The 19,272-nt window shown below is 35.8% G+C and overlaps 1 protein-coding gene across 1 annotated transcript in view; it reads right to left on the minus strand.

Moving 5' to 3' along the window:
* LIPI (lipase I) overlaps positions 1-19,272 on the minus strand; it is a 70,198-nt gene that overhangs the window by 49,887 nt on the left and 1,039 nt on the right. The window lies entirely within an intron of this gene.

Below are 19,272 nucleotides of genomic sequence, written 5' to 3' on the forward strand. Positions count from 1 at the left end.
ATTTTTTAACGAGAGCATATGCTTGTACTACTTCTGGAAATTTAACTTGGTAAGAAGAGTTGGGAAAAAATTTGTCAATACATAGAAAAAATTCACAAAAGTGTTGGTAAACTTTCTGCCAGTAATTACACTTCTAAGAATTTATACCAAGAAAATAGTCTGAAAACACATTAAAAAATGAATATACATTATTTGAATATTGGAGAAATAGAGGTGATTTAAATGCACAGAAATAAATGTGGTCAAGTCACTACATATATTTATATGTATTTGATAAATTTAAGTATCTATTTTAACATATAAAAATACACATTTAAAACTATACATCTATTTATACACAAATATATTTGGAAAATACATAATAATATGCACTAGTTGCAATCATTCTAGTTGGGAAATTATATATGTGATATTATCATAATTATTCAGAAGAAGACAAAGAAGGAAGGAAGTGAAATTGAATTCCCAGATTAACAGCTGAGAGACACTAAGACAAGTGAAAAACTTTGAAACTTCATTTGTTCTAATACAAAGAATGAGGAAGTGGAGAGGAGGAATAAATTAAACCTCAAGGCAATATCAATGCTTAACAGAGTACAAATAGGGTAGAAAATTGTGCTTATCCACCTTCCCACCAGCTGGAACTCTGAGAAGTCCAAATGCAACTGATACATCCAAACTGCTGGTCCACTAAAAGCCAAGCTAGATTTTACCTGGCCCTGGAATGAGTAATGAATAAACAAAATCCCCGTGATGAACTAAGGGAAAGAAATCACCTAAAACAAGCAACAGAAAAGTCCACTGTCTATTACCAGATGCAGAAGTAATTGCAGGAAACTCTTTAAAACTCTCATTAGAATGCAAGGAAAAAACACATCTCAAAAACAGGAGGGTATTAAGAGAAAATGAACTGAGGCAAAAACAATAGGTTAAGTTTAAAATGGAATAAAAATATATTCCAATTCACAAAAAGGAAAAGTGCAATTGCAGAATAAAAATTCATTTCACAGATGCTAAAACATGAAAATCTCACCTTATATATAGTAAGAAATGAAGGAGAAAAGATATTTAAATTATGAAGGTAAATATAGACATGGGATAGAAAATAAAGATCAAATTAAAATCATCATTCCCTTGGCAGGTAGAGAGGAAATGGGGAGAGAGAGGGTAGCAGTTAAAACAATTAAGGAAATAACTGCATACCAGGGTATGCAAACTGAAAAAGGTTCACCAGTATCTGGAGAAATTCAGTTCATCAGACTTACTAAGAGACCTCCTAGAACAGTTTTGGTTTCAATGAAAAAGAAAAATATCCTAAACATATTAAAGCAGAAAATCCAGGTTGCAGATAGAAGAATGAATTTATGATGACTTCAGATTTGTCTTCCAAAATAATACATCAGACATATAAAAGTGTAATAAATGAAGACTGTAAGTGCAAAAGTTTGTGGCCCAATAATTTTCTATTCTTCCTAAAGTACACCACCCAAAGTTGAGTAAGTAAAGTTCCTGACATCATCACCATTAAATACATGAGAGATTTATTGAAGACAAAATCCATAGAAACTCACAGTAAAAAAGAAAGTGAGCATAAAAACAAGTTAGATACCAATGTTTAAGTGTAAACAGGATAAAACTGAGTAAAACATAAATGCAATATCAGAAATTATTCTTATTCAAATGTTTAATAAGAATGCTTAGTATAAGTCAATATATACTAATAAGATGGTTCCTCTCTCAATGGAATTCTGTATGGCAAGAAAACTGGAGTAGGAAGCTTTCTCTTCAGGGGATCTTCTTGACCCAGGGATTGAATGTGGGTCTCCTGCAATGCAGGAAAATTCTTTACTGTGTGAGCCCCAGGGAAGCCTCAACATATACTAATATAAGATGGGAATTTAGGTTAAAAGGGGTATAGATAAAGTGGTATGAAAATTCCTTAACTAGGGGATTCAGAATATTTCAGTTTAAAAAATGTTAATAAATAGATACGTATGGGTTTTAAAAAATATCAATAACCTTAACAATTAACCATTATACTATGTAAAACAATAGACATGACTTTCTATACACTAAAATATATGAAAGCATAGCAAACGTGTATATATACAAAAGATACAAAGAAAATGAAAAATATAGAAAGTAGAAAGCACAAAACAAAATGATAAACTTACACAAAAGATAAAGTTGCGTAACTGTAATAAAGTCTTCCTATTAAAAAAAAATCAGCTTCATAAAAAGGAAATTTAGCTGTAAAATAAAGAAGTGCACAGGAAATTTTAAATAAATGGATAGGTAGGTATATTCTACACAAATAAAATAAAGACAAACTAGGTTGATATACTAGATGCAATCATGGCTCCAACACATCACTGTTTCCTGAATCTATGTCATTTGGCTTGTAACTCTGAGGTATTCTCCCATCATAAGCGGGATGACTTGCCCCAGTTTTTGACATGGGTACAAGTATTACACCTTGTAATATTGGAAAATAGGACCTTGGTGATGTAATGCAAACAGATGCTGAACTGGGCTTGCGCGTTAGAGCTGGGCATCCCACACGTCTGCCATCACAGTGAGAATACACCAGGTCTGGCCTGCTAGAAAAGCAGAGACAGGTGTAACAGAGCTAAGTTGTGTTAGTCTCCCTAGTTGACTGACACCCAATTAAAAGTCAAACATGCCAGCAAACCCAACAAAGAAGAGCAGGGCCTAGACAATTCCCACCTGAATCCATAAATGTAGCAGCTACGTCACATTAAACATCCCGGAGTGTCTGTGTTTTTCGTTTTGTTTTGTTTAGTTTTTCTTTGTGACATTGTATAGTCGATTTTGGACTTCCCAGGTGGCGCTAGTGGTAAAGAACCTCCTTGCCAATGCAGGAGACATAAGACAGGCTGGTTCGATCCCTGGGTTGGTAAGATCCCCTGGAGGAGGGCATGGCAACCCACTCCAGTATTCTTGCCTGGAGAATCCCAGGGACAGAGGAGCCTGGCGGGCTACTGTCCATAAGGTTGTAAAGAGCCAAACACAACTGAAGTAACTCAGCATGTACGCACACATAGTCAATTTCATTAATAATATTAATATCAGGTAAAGAAAAACAAAATTTTCAAATGATACAGAAAAAGTCAAACTAGTGTACTGTAAAGCTCTTAAAGAATATCAAACTGACTCAACTCTGGTAGATTATAGGAAAAGAAAAAAAAAATAAAGTTCTAGAAGTCAAATACTTAACAGTTCAGTTCAGTTGCTCAGTCGTATCCGATTCTTTATGGTCCAACTCTCACACCCATACACGACTACTGGAAAAACCACAGCTTTGACTAGACAGACCTTTGTAGGTAAAGTAATACTTATAGGGATTCTCAATAAAATTATCAATGGATTTCTCAGCAGAAACTTTGTAAACCAGAAGGCAGTAAGATAATATATGTAGAGTGGTTAAAGAGGAAAACTTTCAACCTAGAATTCTATATCAGGCAAAACTGTTCTTCAAAAATGAGAGAGAAATTAAGACATCCCCAGACTTGCGTCCCTGGTGGCTCAGACGTTAAAGTATCTGCCAGCAATGCAGAAGACCTGGGGGTTTGACCCCTGGATTGGGAAGATCCCCTGGAGAAGGCAATGGCTACCACTTCAATATTTTTGCCTGCAGAATTCCATGGACAGAGGAGCCTGGTGGGGTTGCAAAGAGTCAGACACGACTGAGCTACTAACACATTTTTTGTGTGAATGAGACAAACAAGAGCTGAGGGAATTCATTGACACTATAACTGCTCTATATGAAGTACAAATGGGAGCCCTTCAAGTTGAAATGAAAGAGTGTTATACAATAACTTGAAATCATATAAAATGTAAAATTTTCTGGTAAAGGCAAATTATGAACAAATATAAAAAATACTATTGAAATTTTGAGTTGTAACTCCACTTTTTATTTTCCATAGGATTTAAAAGACAAATGTATAGAAATAATTACAAATCTACATCAATGGATATGCAATATATAAAGATATAACTGTGTCATCAATAACATAAAGTGAGTGAAGCAGAGCTTAAAGGAGTATTTTAAGTGAAAGTTTTTACTGAAGTCTTTATTGCCATTATTGGAGCTAAAGTAGTATCAGTTTAAGATAGATTGTCATAACTTCAGATGGTATACATAATCCCTGTGATTATTTATCACAGAATATACAGCAAAAAAGATAAAGAGATCAAAATGTGTCAGCACAAAACAATCAATTTAAAAAAAGGAAGAAATGACATTTCAAAGCCATCTGGATGGCTACTATTGGGGAAAAAAAAAAGAAAAACAGGAAATAATTGTTGACAAGAATGTAGAGAAATTGGAACTTGCATGCACTGCTGAAAGGTACAGCTGCTGTGTTCATTGCAGCATTATTCACAATAGCCAAAAGATGTAAGCAACCCGAGTATCCAGTAAAGGTGAATGCAAAAACAAAAGCTGGTGTATATATCCAGTGGAATATTATGCAGCCTTTAAAAGGAAGGAAAATCTTACACATGAAACAACATGGAAGAACTTTAAATATGTTATATTACATGAAATAAGACAGTCACAAAATATTAATATAAATGCTATATGATTCATTAAAATGAGGTACCTAAGGAGTCAAATTTATCAGGGCATAAAGTATAACAATGGTTGCCAAGGGCTGGGAAAAAAGTGGTAAATGTGGAGTTCATGGGGTGCAGATTTTCAGTTTTGGAGGATGAAAATGTTCTAGAGATGGGTGATGGCACAACAGTGTGAATGCACTTAATAACACTGAACTATACACTTAAAATGGTAACTTTTAATATATGTCTTACCAAAATAAAAAAGGCTTCCCTGTTATCTCAGATAGTAAAGAATCTGTCTCCAATGCAGGAGACCTGGGTTTGATTCCTAGCTTGGGAAGATTCCCTGGAGAAGGAAATGGCAACCCATTCCAGTATTCTTGCCTGGACAGAAGAGCCTGGAGGGCTACATTGGGGTCAACGAAGCCCAACAGGGTCACAATGAGTGACCTACCATGGGGTCACAATGAGTCGGACATGTCTATGTGACCACACACACACACACAACAATAAAACAAAAACAAAAATCTTATGGAATCCAATTCCCACCCTTATATTATGGATACCTGATTCCACACTTACTTTACCTCTGTAAACAACTAGAACACTTGACAAAATATATGAAAAAAAAGTTTACACACTGGACAACAAAAAGCACACAGCTATGGTATCTTTAAAAAGGTAAACAAATTATTTGAACCCTATATCTAATACCTTTCTACCTGGAGGCAGTTTCCAGACTTCAGGGCAGGAGGGTTGAACCCAACAAAACACGGCGGTTTTGCCAAGCTGGGGACAAAGACTGGAGTTTGAAGAAGTTGAATCTACCAGAATTTGTATTACAATGTACCACAAAGGAGGGGGCTATGCAGAGGCAGAGCTCCAAACTCTGAGAGGAGTCCCTTCAAATCCATTGCTGAAGATAAACTTATGCCTGCATAGGGGGAAACTCCACAAAGAGCTGTGAGCTCAACAACTTCAAAGGCCACAGCCTGCTAGGAGGCACTGCAGTTCTGACCAGCCAGAGTGGAGAAAACTTAATGAGCATCACAGACATTCAGTGGAGACTCTAGAAGGGTCAGACTTTACTGTAATGAAGCTAAACTAGCTCTAGAGCAAAAAAGAACCAAGGCCCATCCTTTCTCCTCCTTCTCTCAGCTCTGCTTGCTTTGATTTGGCTTCATTCTCTGGCAGACAACATGCTACGTGTGTGAAATATTGAGAGACCATATTAACAATCTTGAGGTAAGCAAAGACTTTTCAGATATGATACAGTAAGCATGAAACATAAAGATAATAAATTGAAACTGTCATAGTGAAGAATATCTGCTCCTAAAAAGAACTGATAAGAATGTGAATGTTCAGGTTTGCAAAATGTACCTATGAAAAAGTACCTATATCCCAAATATATATATGTGTGTGTGTATATATATATAATATATATATTATGTGTGTATGTTTTATGTGTGTGTATATACACATGTGCTGTGTTATGCTCACTCAGTCATATTGGACTTTGTGCAACCCCATGATCTGTAGCTTGCCAGGCTCCTCTGTCCATGGAATTTTCCAGGCAGGAAACCTGAAGTGGGTTGCCATTTTCTGTTCCAGGGGATCTTCCTACCGAAGGATCGAAACTGCATCTCTTGTGTCTCCTGCACCGGCAGGCAGATTCTTTACCACTGCACCGCCTAGGAAGCCCTGTATACACGTATACAGTCATGTCCGACTCTTTGCGACCCCATGGACTGTAGCCCACCAGGCCCCTCCATCCATGGGATTTTCCAGGCAAGAATACTGGAGTGGGTGGCCATTTCCTTCTCCAGTACACATATACATATATGTAAAATTAAAAAGTTACTTTTGAAAAAATGACAAAAGGAATTGAAGGCACTTCACAAGAGAGTGGTCTAATGGCCACGAGGCTCAAAACTGATGTTCAACATCATTTGCAGTCAAAGGGAATGGATTTTTAAATATAATAACTACTACGATAATTATTTGATTTGAGTTATATAAAAACATAAAATTATGTGAACTAGAAGAAGAATACAATTTACATATATATATATAATCTCAGATTGAGGAAAGACATTTTAGCATTAAAAGAAGGAAGAAACCATAAAGTATCAGACCAACAGATTTCACAGCAGGTGAATTTAAAACTTCTGCACATAAACACTATGGGTTTACCTGGTGGTTCAGGGGTAAAGAATCCACCTGCCAATGTAGGAGATGCAGGCTTGATCCCTGGGTCAGGAAGATCCCCTGGAGAAGAAAATGGCAAGCCACTGCAGTACTCTTGCCTGGAAAACCCCATGGAGAGAGAAGCCTCGCAGGCTATAGTTTGTGGGGTCACAAAAGAGCTGGACATGACTTAGCAACTAAACAACAACAACAACAACATAAAAATGATAAGCTAGCCAAATGACAAAAAAAAATTAGGACAATATTTTCAATGCAAAGTAGAAGAGGAATTAATATACATAAAGAACTATTAATGAAGAAAAAGAATGCCCCAAGTGAACACCAAGTGAAGAATATAAATGCATTTTACAAAATTGAACATTCAAACATAAATGTATCAAAATATGCTCAATCTTCTTAAAGATTAGCAAAGATTAATTAAAATAACATCACTGTATCATTTTTACCATTATACCATGACCATTAACACCGATATATATCACATCATTTTTAAAGTGGTTATTTAGGAATCAACTAAATACATGGCAGAGTCTGTAAATTATGATGTATCCATAGTAATGTAGCAAGTAAGAAATCTATATAGTCTATAAATATACACATATAGTCCGAATTTTATCTATAATACATAGTATACGTGCAGTAAACTCCAACTCGCATTTGTGCACATACACACATATTTATTGTGTTAGAACTGGTAGGAAATAAACCACTATGATAATTGTAGTTTGTGGTGATGATAATATTAGATTTTTTGTCTATCTTTTTGTATTTTCTCTGTTTCTCCCTCCTGAATTTTAATATTTCTCAATGTTCTAAATCTAACTAACATACTAATTTGTGAGTGTTATAAAGAGAAGAAATGGTTTAAATAGACTTGAGTTGATAAAAAAAATGATAACAAATAATGTTATTGACTGAAAGATAAAGATATTTAGAACAGAAAAATAAGTATTGATGTTGTTTGAAAATTTAACAAATTGAGGTTCTGGGGACTAGTCTAAATTACTCTGATTAGAAATTCAATAGCAAGGGCACAATACTGGGTTTCATTATCAAATATGCAGAAAGATAATGACTCTAGCAATAATCTCAACAGAGCAGTGCATGAGAAAGAATTCTGAAAATCTTCCTAGGTTTCAAATTATAGAAGCAGTACATTTTTTAAAAATATCAAAGACATATGACATAGGAATAATGATTCTAGGCTGTTTAGCTCTAACTCTGAAGTATATTTCCATTATAGTTGCAATGGTTGTGAAGAAGAGAACAAGGAGATCCAAACCGACAGAGTTCAGAGGTGTGAACAGCACCCTGGACATGGACCACTGAGACCCAAATGCCTCCAGTTTCTTTCAGACTTCTCTTGTGAATTTGAGCAAATGCTTTTCTGCTCTCATTTCTAAGCCTTGGTTTCTTTAAATGGAAGAAGTTGAAATAAATGGTCCCCTGTGACTTCTATTATTCTAATGTTCTTTGATTTCAAACCCACTTGCACACAAATTAGTCTGTCTTGCTACTTTAAGCACTGACGAAATGAATAACAGAGAGTCCTCAAAACCCAGTCATAAAAAATTACCAATCCTAACACACTCTGTACAGGTTTACTTTCTTCCTCTGATAATTCTCTGAAACCCACAATCATCCCCAAAAGCCTGCATGAAAACCTCCTTCCTTCCCTTTCTTCATTTCAAAAAGCAAAATATACTTCCTCCTCTTTCTTCATTTCTAAAAGCAAAAATGTACTTGTTAACAGCAATAACATCAATGATATTAATGATGATTTATGGTTATATTAAGCAATCACTCCATATCAGGCACTGTACTGTTTTATATTTGCTATCTTTTTCCTCAAGAAAGTGAAATTTTAAAAGATTAAATAACTTGTGGAAGGTTATATACAAATATAAATTTGTATATATATATACAAATATACAGAAGCAACACAACATTTGTGGGACAGATCTGAAAAGCGTGAGCTTATTTATTGTGTAAGTTATTATGTAAACTGTTGAGCAACATAAATAAAACTCTACCAGGAGTCCACTAGCTTGATTATTTATTCATGTGTGATAAAAATGAAGACTTTCAGGGGCCAGAAGAATTCCAGGTACAAATGACTGACCACTAACTTGATACTATGAGCCAATTGACCAAACTGAAGACAGAGGTTTGCATGGCTGTAGAGCCAGTTGAGGCACAAAACTTTAAGCAGAACTTTAAAATCCCTGAAGGCTTCAAGGAGAGAGTGACATAGTATGCTTAATTTCATGATTCTGGAGCAAACAAAGCACATATAGAAGATACATTTATTTAACATGTAATAAGAAATCAAGATATTCAATCAGTAACTTTTCAACTATGCAAATATTTGAAAAACTGTTGAAAATACACTAACAGTTGCCCAAACAAGCAAAATACAGTAGGTGACTGATAAATATTTTGATCAGGAATTCTTAAGCATGAGTTTAAAAATGGGTATAAAAAATGACAAGAAGAGTTTATTCAAACGTGGTTTCTTGGGCCATGCCCAGAGATTCTAATTTGGAAGGTACATCTACATTTTTAAAGGCACAACTCAGGGAATTCTGATATACATAGTACATACAAGTCTACCATAACTGTACATGGGTAGATACTGCATGAAGCCCTACAGCTAGAAATCAATCTTAGAGAATTAAAGAGAAAATGCATCTGGAAGAAAACAGTGGATTATTCTAACCTAATTTATATTGCTTTATAATTGACCAAATCACTCATTTATGTTATCTACTTTGAGCCTGAAAATGCACTGAATGGTATTATAAATTTTACTTCCACTTAAAAATGAAGAAACTGATGCTCAGGGAGGTTAAATGATTTGGCCTGGGAGAACAGCCACCAGACTTGAATCTGAGTCTTTTAACTGTAAATCCCAGCTTGTTTCATAACACTCTTATTTTAAAGAAACTTTGGTACAATAAATTACAAAGTTGTTTGTGGACATTTGATGTTAGTAAATCAATAGAAATAAATTACTAATCACATCAGAAAGATTTTTATAAAGTTTAGAGAAAAATAATGATGACTTTGTTGAGTCAGTGGGCTCAGAATTCCATGGCTTTTAGAATGACTATAGCCCTACAGACAGTTCACTTAGTAAGGTTCTACAAATATACTCTTACTACTAAAGGTGTGGTCTGCATACACATGGGCATCAACTGGGAGTGAATTAAAATTGCAGAATCTTGGGCTTCACCCTCCATCCTGTGAAGAAGAATCTGCATTTTAAACACAATGCCCATCGTAACAAAATGACTCCATCTTTCTGAATCTCATTTTCCTCACCTGTGAAATGAGAAAGATGAACTAGTCTAGCTTTAACATCTCTTCTATTAGTTACTTACTGGAGCATAGGAGTTGACAAACTATGGCCTGTGGGCTAAATCTGACCAGCAAGCTAAGAATGATTTTACAATTAAAAAAAAAAATTAAAAAAGAATATTTTGTGACATGTGAAATTTTGGTAATTCAACTTTTAGTGTCCATTGTGCATACGTGCTGAGTCACTTCAGTCGTGTCCAACTCTTTGTGACCCTAAGGATTGTAGCCCGCCAGACTCCTCTGTCCATGGGATTCTCCAGGCAAGAATACGGGAGTGTGTTGCCAAGCCCTCCTCCAGGGTATCTTCCCAACCCAGGGATCAAAACTCTGTCTTCTGCATCTGCTGCATTGCAGGAAAATTCTTTACCCACTGAGCCACCTGGGAAGCCCTTAGTGTCCATTAATAAATTTTAATTAGAACACAGCCAGACTCATTGGCTTACAAACTGTCTATGGCTAGTATCACGCCATGATAGCAGAGTTGAAAGGATGTAATCAAGACAGTAGGGCCCTCAAAGCCTAAAGCATTCACTATCCGGCCCTTTACAGAAATATTTGCTGACACTTGCTATAGTAATAATGGTAACAGCCACAACCACCATTTCAGCAGCTATTAGGACTCAAAAGTGTACTAAGAACACATGTGCATATAATTTAAATATATATGCATATACATATATTTGTATATACAGTAGTTTGTTCAGCTACTTCTCTACTTCTATTTGATTTTATTTAAGTTTTGAAATGATCTGACTAATTCCAGTTTTCCAGGATGTTTTTCCATTTCTGAAGGCAGATGTAATTGTAATGACTCTCACGTTGAGTGTAAGAAATGCTCTCTGAAAAATATATTTCAGAACCTCTAGTGAAGAAGGGAAAAGCATGTATAATTTGAATAAAAACACATTTATCTGAAATAAATTACTGAAATTTCAACAAAATATCCTATGTAGGTAGGAATTTATGTAAAATGAGAGAACACTTGCATGGGTTAAGGATGATTCTAAGACTCAGCAAATCTTTTAATTTTTCTTACTTTTTAATTTATTGTTATTAATATCTAAAAGGTCTGATATTTTATTTCTGTCAACGGAGCCAGAAACACACTTTATAATCATATCTGTAACAATTTACTATCTACTAATCAAAGCAACAATTTGAGAAAGTCTACCATGATATTGATGTAGAATGATGTCAACTATGATATGACACAAAGGAGAGGGGTCTTTACTTTAGAATTCTATCAAATTAAGATACCACTACTGCACACTGTGGCTCAGCTGGCTCTCCTGTAATTCAGCAGACCAGGGTTCGACCCTGGGTAGGGAAGATCCCCTGAAGAAGGGAAAGATTACCCACTCCAGTATTCTAACCTAGAGAATTCCATGGACTATATATATAGCCCATGGGGTCACAAAGACTTGGACATGAGTGACTTTCACATTTACTGTACATTACAAAAACATAAAATACCTATCAAAAGAATTCCAAGTAAGTAAAATATAAATAATGAACTGTATATTATTACCATTCAAAGTCTGTATTTGAATATAAAACAAACATTTCCAGAATTTATTTTTAAGCTCATATATACAAATGAAAAGAAACAAGAAATAATTTGAATTTTTAGTTGATATTTTAAGGTTATTCAAGTATGCATTCAAAATTTTTTTTTAAAGAATTTTAAAACAAAGGAAATGGCCTTCTTTTGCAAAATCTCTACAGAAAACCATTGTGGTTGTAAAACTGCTAATTATCATAAAGGAGAACAAGTAGTTCTACTGAACTATTTATTATCATAAAGTAGTAAATGATATTACTAAAATTAGTAAATTTTATTACCGTAAGCCAGTAAACCAGGACAATCAAGTTCTACATTATTATCATAAACTTGTTCTGGTTTTTGTTTTGCTGTAACGTGATAGGACAAAACAAAACATTGTAGAATATGCTTCTATTGTTTCTTTTGCAACTGACAATTTACCTATGAAAAAATTGTCCTCAAAATTAGGGTTATTTAAATAAATGAAAAAAAACAAGATGTTTATTAAGCCATGATTTCCAATACTGAAGAAAATTCTCCAGTACTAAATTATTCTAAATTTCTCTTGAATATTTGTATTTGTTCTATTTATATCTCCTTGAAAAAGCTTCCTAGTAAGTAAAATAAAATACAGAGCACACAATGTACCAAACACACACAAACATTCTTCATAATAATCTGTTTGTATATGAATACCCATAATTACAGTATATTTTTACACCATAATGTCATATCATTCTTTGTCCAAGAATTCAAACCATACTGAATATTTAATAGATATTTTAATATAAATCATAGTGTCTGTTCTTACCAGATCTTGCCCAGCACATCAAACAGAGAAAAATGTATACTCTCATTTGGAATCTGATAAAAGTAAAAGCAGCACTCAGATTCACCAAAAAAGAAATTCTAAAATTCATTAAGGTTTCTCTTTGGTAGGACTGTCACAGTCTGATAGGTTTTAATGTAAAATATCCTTGGCTTTTGCTCCTCCCTGTTTGTTGAAAAGGTGAGGCAGTTCATTTTCTCCCATTTAGCTTGTACTTGTGAGAAGGTTTTATAAGTTAAACACTGTAATAAGTCACAAACATTCAACTACAGGAGGTGAATTTAAGGGAAAGAAAAAGATAATTATATCTTTCTTTATTCCTCTTAACCTCAGGATTTCAGAAGTGGTTGTGAAGAAGATATTTGTTGAAATCTTAAAGCAAATGTGATGTTAGGAAATGCTAGAAATAAAAAGAGTCAGAAAAAGTTGTGGTTTATGTTCATTCTGATTACAAACTAAGTTGTCTTTATAACCATAAAATCAATAATAAAATCCATCTCCACCAAGCATCCAAGTATAAAATATGGTCTTTTTATATATATATCATTTTGCAACCCAAACTCAGTGGCTATTTTAAAATTGAAAATGCTAGCCTGTCTCTTGAGATCTACTATTTGAAGATTTTAAAAATATTTTTGTTTTTAACATAGGAAACATTTAAAAATTATTACAAGATTTCTTTTCAACTATTTACTTCATTTTTCCCTTAGTTTCCTTCTAACCATAGATGTTGGTAGGCAAGGAAAAGAGAGAATCACTATTCTCTATGTACGTGCATTGTAAGTTCAAAAATTAAATGTTTGGAAATTCAAGTCTCTGTAAATTTCAAAAGATACTTTAAGAACAGGCCTGTTTAATTCACATCAATCAGTATAAACTATGCTGAGGTCTGGGGAGATGTTTCAGAGGAGCCACAAACAAAAAGAGGTATTCATTTAAAAATCATGAAAAATGTAACTGCTGCTGAGATGTCGTCATTATTTTGACCTATTCAGTCTGGGAATTTTATGTGAGACTTCAGTTTTAAAAGGGTGCCAACATGATAATTTGACTGGTGACCAACAAATAATCATTTAGCTGTAACAAGTGTACTTTTCTAACAAAGATATAAGTAAACTACATATTTTCAGAATGTGGGAAGAAAGATAAATGTCACACATTTTAAGAGAAACTCTAAACAAGTTTATAGTCAAATTAACAGATAAGTCTTTCTTCACATATCGTTTTCTTTTTGCTCTGTGCTTTTGATGTCACACTTTAATATGAATCCTGCACATTATTTTCATCTTAACCATCCTAAAGAGCTCATATTGAAAATATCAAGTTGGCATTTAGGACAAAACAATTCATGGCCAAATTTCAAAACATAAAATTATGCTTTACTTCATACATTTCACTTACTCTAAATTGTGAGAAAGTTGAGGCCATTAATGTACACTGCATTAAATAGCAAAACTAGAGGGAAGACGAAATATTATATAAAAGGAGTATAGTTCACTAAGACTGTATATATGTACTAATTGGTCTCCTTGTATTTTAAAAGAATGATTTTAAGACCTTCCAGACATGTATACAGTATAAATCATACTATAAGAGTGAAAATGAGGAAGATGATAATGAAGATATAAAATTGATGAAGCCCTTTATACCAAGTAACTTTCTAGGTATGTTATAGTTAGTTATAGTAGGTAGTTGAGTAGACTTATTGAGATGAAGGAGTCATTTCTTGTCAGAATATAGTTTGGGACAAAAAGTTGCATAATTTAGCAATATGTGTCAAAATGCTTAATGTTCTCACCCTTTGGTTCTATAATTAAATATCCTAGATACTTTGCCAAAGAAGTACAATCACACCCATGCACAAAGATATATGCGCCAGGAAGTTCATCTCAGCACATTTATAATAGCCAAAAAAAGTGAAAACAACATAAATGCTGAACAGTGGGGGATTCATGTAATTATATACATTGTTTTGCTGTTTAATTGCTAAATTGTGTTAACTCATAAACTGTAACCCACAAGGATCTTCTGCCCATGGGATTTCCCAGGCAAGAATACTGAAGTGAGTTGTCATTTCCTTCCCCAGAGTATTTTCCCAACCCAGGGAGAGAACCTACGTCTCCTGCATTGGTAGGTAGGTTATCACTGAGCCACTAGCGAATTATATGTTAATACACACTGTGAATTAAAATTAGTGATGCAGAGAAATCAATATTTATTGGTGGAGAAAGCCTTCATTACATGGTTTTGGGGTGATAAGTTCAGTTCAGTCGCTCAGTCATGTCCAACTCTTTGCAACCCCATAGAATGCAGCACACCAGGCCTCCCTGTCCATCCCCAACACTTGGAGCTTGCTCAAACTCATGTCCGTTGAGTCAGTGATGCCATCCAACCATCTCATCCTCTGTCATCCCTTTCACCTCCTGCCTTCAATCTTTCCTAGCATCAAGGTCTTTTCCAGAGAGTCAGTTCTTCACATCAGAGGGTCAAAGTATGGAGCTTCAGCTTCAGCATCAGTCCTTCCAATGAATATTAAGGAGTGATTTTCTTTAGAATTGACTGGTTTGATCTCCTTGCAGTCCAAGGGACTCTCAAGAGTCTTCTTCAACACCACAGTTCAAAAGCATCAGTTCTTCAGTGCTCAGCTTTCTTTATGGCTAAACACTTCCCTCAGATCAGCTGGTAAACAATCTGCCTGCAATGCAGGAGATCCCGATTCAATTCCTGGGTTGGGAAGATCTGCTGGAGAAGTGATAGGCTACCCACTCCAGTACTTTTGGGCTTCCCTTGTAGCTCAGCTGGTAAAGAATCCACCTGCAATGTGGAAGACCTGGGTTCGATCCCTGGGTTGGGAAGATCCCCTAGAGAAGGGAAAGGCTACCCACTCCAGTATTCTGGCCTGGAGAATTCCATGGACTATAGTCCATGGGGTCACAAAGAGTTGGATACAACTGAGTGACTTTCACTTTCACTCACATCTATACATGACTATTGCAAAAACCATAGCCTTGACTATATGGACCTCTGTCGGCAAAGTAATGTCTTTGCTTTTAAACATGCTGTCTAGGCTTGTCATAGCTTTTCTTCCAAGGAGCAACTGTCTTTTAATTTCATGGCTGCAGTCACCATCTGCAGTGATTTTGGAGCCCAAGAAAATAGTCTGCCACTGTTTCCATTGTTTCCCCGTCTATTTGCCATGAAGTGATAGGATTGCATGCCATGATCTTAGTTTCTTGAATGCTGAGTTTAAAGTCAGTTTTTTCCCTCTCCTCTTTTACTTTCATCAAGAGGCTCTTTAGTTCCTCTTTACTTTCTGCCTTAAGGGTAGTGTCATCTGCATATATGAGGTCATTGATATTTCTCCCGCCAATCTTGATTACAGCTTTTGCTTCAACAAGCATGGCAATTCACATGATGTACTCTGCATATAAGTTAAATAAGCATGGTGACAATATAGACTTGACATACTCCTTTCCCAATTTGGAACCAATCCACTGTTCCATGTCTGGTTCTAACTGTTGCTTCTTGACCTGCATACAGATTTCTGTAAGGAAGCAGGTAAGGTAGTCTCGTACTCCCATGTCTTTAAGAATTTTCCACAGTTTGTTGTGATCCATACAGTCAAAGGCTTTAGCATAGTCAATGAAGCAGAAATAGACGTTTTTCTGGAATTCTCTTGCTTTTTCTATGATCCAACAGATGTTGGCATTTTGATAAAAGGCAAGCTAAAGATAAAATGGATAGTAACGTACATAGTAAGATACACATGTATTTTCCTAAAATATGTTTTATGTTATGTATATGCTAAGTCACTTCAGTAGTGTCCAACTCTTTTTGACCCTATGGACTATAACTTACCAAGGTCCTCTGTCCACGGGATTCTCCAGGCAAAAATACTGGAGTGGGTTGCCATTTCCTCCTCCAGGGGATCTTCCCAACCCAAGGATCAAACATGCGTCTCTTATATCTCCTGCATTGGCAGATGGGCTCTTTACCACTAGCGTCCTGGGAAACTCTCTGAAATCACAGAGCTATCTACAAAAGCAGGCTCCTTCTCAGGACACTCTAGGCTGCAGAAGCAGACACACACCCAGGCATGACAGCTCTGCACACTGCTCCAACACCACACATGTGTGGGTGCTCAACCCCTGCTCCAAGGGGGACCAGCCTGACCAGCTCTCATGGGCAGACCTGGTGAACATTGCAGGAGTTGGGTCTCCTGGGGAAAGGACATGCATCCTGACTTGTATATATGTATGTTAGGAAGGTTTTCCTCCAGAATATTTATATCTGCATGGTAGACTCCTTGATGAATTCACTGTCTTAGTTATCTCTTTAATACTACAAACATTTCTTTATAATAAACATCTAATGCAAGTAAAACAACAAGTTATATTTACTTGAGACAAATATGATTAAGGAAATCAAAACAAAGACAAAATGAGAGTAAGAAAAATAAAGAAGACAGGAGAGGTTAATTTTTCAAAAATATCCACTGCACACCCTTAACATTAATTTCCCAAGTTTCTCCATTCATTTATTCATGTGTTCATTCATTTATGCAACTTTTATTAAGCATCTACTGACTCCCAGGTTTAACTTGGTTGCTGAACATAAAAAGTAGAGACACTCATTTAGTCAAACTGTATTATTTCAACAACTATTTATGATATATCTACAGAGGTATCAGGGATTGTTCTAGATACTGAAACATATTACCTTATAGTATTTCACAGAGAGGAGGGATTGGAAAAGGTACATCAAGAAAACTATGGAACCAGACAGGTGGAGCAATCAGTGCTGAATCTACAGTGCTGAATGGCAAGCCTTGCAAGAAATGCTATTTGGGCTGAACTACAAAAGAGAATAACTCATCTGGACAAAGAAGGGGAGAAAGGAGCTCTGGAGCTCTAGATATATATACATAAACATACATATATGGGCTTCCCTGGTGGCTCAGCAGGAAGGAATCTGCCTGTCAATGAGGAGACATGGGTTTGAGCCTTAGGTTAGTAAGATCTCCTGGGAAAGGAAATGACAACCCACTCCAGTATTCTTGCCTGGGAAATCCCACGGACAGAGGAGCCTGTCGGGCTACAGTCCATAGGGTCTCAAGAGTTGGACACAACTTAGCCGCTAAACCACCATCACCATATACATGTGAGCATGTGTGCATGCTTAGTCGCTTCATCATGTCAGACTCTGTGTGACCCTATGGACTGTAGCCCATCAGGCTCCTCAGTCCATGGGCTTCTCCAGGCAAGAATACTGGGGTGGGTCACCCATACCCTCCTCCAGGTGATCTTCCCGACCCAGGGGTCAAACCCGCATCTCCTTCATTGCAGGCAGATTCTTTACTGCTGGGCCATTAGGGAAGTGTGTGCATGCACGCGTGCACACACACACAATTTTTGATGTCTTCATGCAGTTAGGGGTATAAGGCATCCTGATATGAGTGAAAAAAGACTATTTATCTATGCATCTAACCCATTAGACCTTCTATGTGATTATATGTGACTGATGGTACAAGAAATGCTGAGAATAAAGTGGATTCTTTTTAAGCTACCACTAGGTTTATCACCATTCATTTACTCAGTATCAATTAGGAAATACAAAGAGAGGCCAAATTCTGAGCAAACAGCTAACTGCACTGAGTTGACTTTCAGACCTTAAAACATTAAATAATTACTCTCAAGGTACACATGCCATAAACATGTACTTCCAAAATAAAAGATGTGATAAGAACACCAAAATTATACATGATGACTTATATGCCCTGCATATTTTACAGTCAAACCTGAAATTACAGCTTCCAGATAAGCAACGTCTGAGGGGGAGTTAAAGAGAAAATATCTTGGTTTGGATACAAATTTGGAGGTAAATGAATTTAAAAATCAATAGATCTACTCATAATAGAGACCTGCAAGTATACACTTATTTGATCAACATATATTTGCTATCTGCTTGCAATGTCCAGGATTTCCATCATGACTCAGACAGTAAAAAATTTGCCTGCAATGTGAGAGACCTGGGTTCAATCCCTGGGTTGGAAAGATCCCCTGGAGGAGAGAATGGCAACCCACTTCGGTATTCTTGTTGAGAGAATTCCCAGGGACAGAGGAGCCTTGTGGGCTACAGTTCATGGGGTCACAGGGTCGGACATGACTGAGCAACTGAACACACACACACACACACATACAATGTGCATGTTTTCACAACCCCCTCCTACTATACTACAATACTGATGAAAGAAGAAAGAAAGAAGTGGAGACAGGACTTAAAGACTTATGATATATCAACTGAAGGTAACTACTGAAGTCATTGACACATAATTTTCTATTTATATGGTCAAGAAATCTGCTTGTCCCATTATGCTCTAAGGTGATAGAAGGGCATATCTTTATAGGCACCTTTGTTTTCCAAGCATTAAAAATAGTGCCTGGCACATAGTGAGCACTCAGAAAATAGCTATTAAATGAGGTAATTTTATTAGTCCAACCAAATCCTTAAGAAATAGATCGTGAATTCTACAAAGTGAAATGACTTGAAGTTATAAAATTAAGTAATGTCAGAATTCAGTTAGAAATCTGGATTCCAAAGATGTGTCCCTTTCCATCAAAACAGATGATTTCTTTGGTCCAGTAACCATGTAAAAGAATACTTTTCTTTGGTCCATGTAAAAGAATACTTTTTCAATTCAAAATGAACTATCACCATATTTCTTTGTAGAGATACGGTATCAGAAATGAAG

This window comes from Muntiacus reevesi, chromosome 21 (assembly GCF_963930625.1).
Source record: "Muntiacus reevesi chromosome 21, mMunRee1.1, whole genome shotgun sequence".
Classification (NCBI taxonomy): domain Eukaryota; kingdom Metazoa; phylum Chordata; class Mammalia; order Artiodactyla; family Cervidae; genus Muntiacus; species Muntiacus reevesi.